The sequence below is a fragment of the Strix uralensis genome, chromosome 26 (genome assembly GCF_047716275.1).
Source record: "Strix uralensis isolate ZFMK-TIS-50842 chromosome 26, bStrUra1, whole genome shotgun sequence".
NCBI lineage: Eukaryota > Metazoa > Chordata > Aves > Strigiformes > Strigidae > Strix > Strix uralensis.
This window is the reverse complement of record NC_133997.1, coordinates 8,230,500-8,234,813: the sequence shown is the minus strand read 5'-3', so window position 1 is coordinate 8,234,813 and position 4,314 is coordinate 8,230,500. Positions and strand designations below refer to the sequence as shown.

The window sequence follows — 4,314 nt, the reverse complement described above, 5'->3', positions numbered from 1 at the left end:
TGGGGGTTGCCCACAGTTCTGGTCCTTTCAGGAGGAAAGCTGCTGTCAGCCATTTGACCGTGTGCCGCACACCGTGCGAGAAGACAACAGCAAAGAGGAGCACGGATCCAGCCCTTCTTCCCACTGCCAGAGGAATGGTGCCAGGGAAAGGGCCCAGAGCAGATCCCCACGGCGGGGCTATGATCTCCGGAGACGGTTCGTGGAGTACGGGGACTGCCACCACTCTGTGAGCAGGAGGAGCAGGAGGAGGAGGAGCAGAGCAAGTCCTCCACGTCAGGATCAACCCTCCGCGTCAACCCTGCCGAGGGGGACAGAGCGGAGCAGATCCCCACGGCGGGGCTATGATCTCCGGAGACGGTTCGTGAAGTACGAGGACTACCACCACTCTGTGAGCAGGAGGAGCAGGAGGAGAAGGAGCAGAGCAAGTCCTCCACATCAGGACCAACCCTTCGCATCAACCCTGCCGAGGGGGAGAGAGCGGAGCAGATCCCCACAGCGGGGCTATGATCTCCACAGCCGCTCTGTGGAAATCACAGAATATGACCCCTCAGCAAGGAGGAGGAGGAGGAGCAGGAGGAGGGGGAGGGTTTCAGTGCCCCAGAGACACAGGTGAATCAACCACTCGGGGCAGTGTGGTGGTGACAGGGGCAGATCGTGGCCCTGCGTGAGGGCAGAGCACAACATCTGATCTCTGCAGTGCCGCAGAGGAGGAGGAGGAGGAGGAGGAGGAGGAGGAGGAGGAGAAATCCGGGAAGGACGAGGAGAAGAAATCCAGGAAGCACCAAAACTGCCCCCAGCAGAGACCAAGCTGCACAAAGGGCACCAGCAGCCCACCCTGTCCCTCCTCCCAGTGCTGCCTCTAGCCAGGAAGAGCTCAGGGAGACCTTCCAGAGACTCGGACAGCTCTGCCGGCTGGCCCGCCTGCCCAGAGGTCCCTCGAGGAAGAAGCTTAATCCTTTTTTTGCTTTTGGGACTGCTTTGCTCCTTTGGGAGCCAAAGCCAGAATTAAAAACACTTGTTGGCCTTGCATGTGTAATTTACGGGGTGTTCTCTTCTCTGGGGGCTTGGGGGCAATTGGTGGAAATGCCCAGCGTGGGAGGTTTATGTTGTGGGATTTTGAAAGCTGTGTGCTCGCAGGTGCCCGTCTTCCAGTCTCTTCCTTCTCAATAGGGAGTTCACGTCACTGGAACAGAAATGGGCTGTATGAGCCAACAGCAAGGGGGACTGAAACGGTCTGAACGGCCGGGCCCAGAGGGCGCTGCTCAGTGGCACCAAGTGTAGTTGGAGGCCAGTAACTAGAGGTATCGTCCAGGGGTCAGTACTGGGTAATCAACAATCAACAGCTTCATTTCCAAGGCTTTTGAGATGCTTGTGTCTCTGTCCAGGAGACCTCAGTCCTCGGAGCAGGAGGAATAGTATACAGTCAACTTTAAGTTGAACACTTCTTATACGTAGGTCTAAAGCCACGAGGTCTAAATCCGACACCTGTAATTCTATCACTGGTTGGCTCGCATTCCTTTCTGGACATGAACGCCTCTCATGGTGAGTTAGTTGAGTTAGTTTAACAGGCCCAGGGAGCCTAGCAGTTCATGTAATGCATTAATATGAACCACGTTTATAGTAGTTGATCTCATTCAGATGAGGTTTAATTACTCAGAAAGAGCTCTTTTTGCTTACTAGCATGTGCATGCAAACAAATCACACGTTCATAAGGAAGGTTAACATCCTTTTAGCTTCCTGTGCTCCCCGGCATGCCTGTATTCCATTTCTAAGTAGCATCTTACCATAAGCTAACAGAGAGGCCTCAAAAAATATATAAAAAAAAAAGGGAAAATCCTGGAGTAGGGGGGAAGACTTAGTGTTAGTTACAACCAATTCAAGTAAATGCAAGACAAAGCAAAACCATTCCCTTCTTGCGTGCTCTGACTGAACCTGACTGGGGCTGTGAGTAGCCATAGGGAGCTGGAAGCCTTGCAGCTCTCTGTACAAGTCCTCTCTCTCTCTCACCGTAAAAGCACCGCAGCCTCCCGTGCTTCTGGTGTTGGAGACACAATTAGCTTTGTTCTTAAAGCTAACTCAGGTCTTGGTCTAAAGTGTAGGGGTTTGGTTTGGTTTGGTTTGGTTTGGTTTTAAAGACACATATTTCTGTATGCTTTCCAAAGCAGAACCTGGATCTTAGTGTGGTAGGAATAAATCACTGGAAAGCTTGCCAATTATTGCTGAACGATAAAGCAGCAAAGTTAAAATTACTTAAGATTTTTTTGGAAAGGATGCCCGAAAGCTTATACTTTGAATATTTCTTCGTTGTCTTGCTCTTATGTTAGCCGTCACTCTACAGTTCCAGACCTGTGCTGCTGTCCTACTGTTACTACAGCCGAAGCAAGAAAGTTGGTCCTTTGTGGTTTAGTGTTACTATTCAGGAACTTCAAGGGTCCCTAGTTGGTGTTTCTCCCTAGAGGCTGCAGAAATGCAGAGGCTCGTGCCCATTGTTTTAGCGCTGGCAAGCACAGCTGTGATCCTTCCTGGATGAAATTTCGGTTTACCCAAGCTATCAGGTTTTAGGAATCCAGTGTAATTTAAATGTAGCCCCCCAGCACTGAGACTGGCCTTTTCCTCCTGTTTTCTGTCCCCATTCCCACTTGCTTTGTGTTACTTTCTGTTTAGTCTCCTGTTTGAAATGGGAGTCAATACCTGGACTGTCCGTTCTGGTTTTTGGAGGGTTGCGGCAGCAGCGGCGCGGGCTGCGGGAATGAGGTAAAGGTGGGAGGGGCGGGGGCGCGCGGCAGGAAGCTCGGCGGGCAGGCGGCAACGGCGAGCGGAGCGGAGCGAGCCCGGCCCCATGGCGGACACTAAGGAAACACATGAGGAGCATGATACTTCTACTGAAAATGCAGATGATTCTAACCATGATCCTCAGTTTGAGCCCATAGTTTCCCTTCCTGAGCAAGAAATAAAAACTCTGGAAGAGGATGAGGAAGAACTTTTTAAGATGCGAGCAAAGCTATTCCGGTTTGCGTCTGAGAATGACCTTCCAGAATGGAAAGAGCGAGGAACTGGTGACGTAAAACTCCTAAAACACAAGGAGAAGGGAACAATTCGCCTCCTCATGAGGAGGGATAAAACCCTGAAAATCTGTGCAAACCGTTATATCACACCCTTAATGGAGCTGAAGCCTAATGCTGGGAGCGACAGGGCACGGGTCTGGAACACACATGCTGACTTTGCAGATGAAAGCCCCAAGCCTGAACTTCCGGCAATCCGGTTTTTAAATGCAGAGAATGCACAGAAATTTAAGGCAAAATTTGAAGAATGCAGGAATGAAGTAGACAAGAGAGCAAAGAAAGCAGGCACAGACAAAAATGATAGTGCTGATAAAGTTGCTGAAAAACTAGAAGAGCTTTCTGTAAAGGAAGAGAGCAGAGAATCTGAGAAGAAAGAGACCAAGGAAAAAACTGAAGAAAAGCAATAAATCATCTTGGGCCTTGCAGTTTTTCCCTTACTTTTTTTCTTTCTTTCTTCTTTCTTTTTTTTTTTTTTTTTATTTTTATTAATTTTTACAAGGGACTTTATAAGGAACTGAATTCAACATTCAGATTGTTTTTTCTAAGCTTTTGCCCTTTTGAAGATGTCTTCAGAAAATCCATTCCCCAGTCATGAAAATGTACTGTGCTAACTTTCTTTTCCATAGTGGAAACACTTATTTATAGTCATCCAAAAGAGTGAATAAAACAAACTTGTGAAATTTGTTATTTTTTATATTTTTGGTCACTCGCCGAGGAGACCAGCTCCAGTGCAGGTAAGCCCGCACTGGGGGGATTCGCGGCAAAAGGGACCGGAAAGGAGCTTTTTTGGGGGGCTTTTGAATCTTTTTGGAGACCAAAAGGTGGCTAGCCGGCTCTAAGGAGACTGGCAAGCCGGTGGGCGGGCAGCTGAGGCGGCGTGGGCTGTGGGCGGAGCCAAGGGCCGGTGGCGCCTGTTTTGAACGAGGTGTAAACACACCAACGGTCACTCGCCCGAGGAGACCAGCTCACACTCCACCCCTCGGCAACGAGCTGGGAGGGCTACCGAGTTAGCGTGGGAGGAACCAGCACCACCCACCGTTAATTCGGTGATAAGAACCCTGTGGGAGGGCAGCGACCGAGCTCAGGGAGATCAGGTAGTATTTGACTAGGAGTGCATCTAGGCAGCTTGTAGGGCAGGGCTGAGACCCTGCCACTGGACAAGGTACATTTGGTCCCTGCAAGCAATTGATCAGTACCGGAGAGAGAGGAGGGAAGGAACAGCTCTGCAGGGAAGTGAGAGCGCCGTGTGTGG

At 50.1% G+C, this 4,314-nt stretch overlaps 1 pseudogene; it reads left to right on the top strand.

The window, feature by feature from the left end:
• The first annotated feature begins 2,770 nt into the window (after positions 1–2,770).
• On the top strand, positions 2,771–3,486 carry LOC141954880 (ran-specific GTPase-activating protein pseudogene; annotated as a pseudogene).
• Positions 3,487–4,314: the final 828 nt, after the last annotated feature.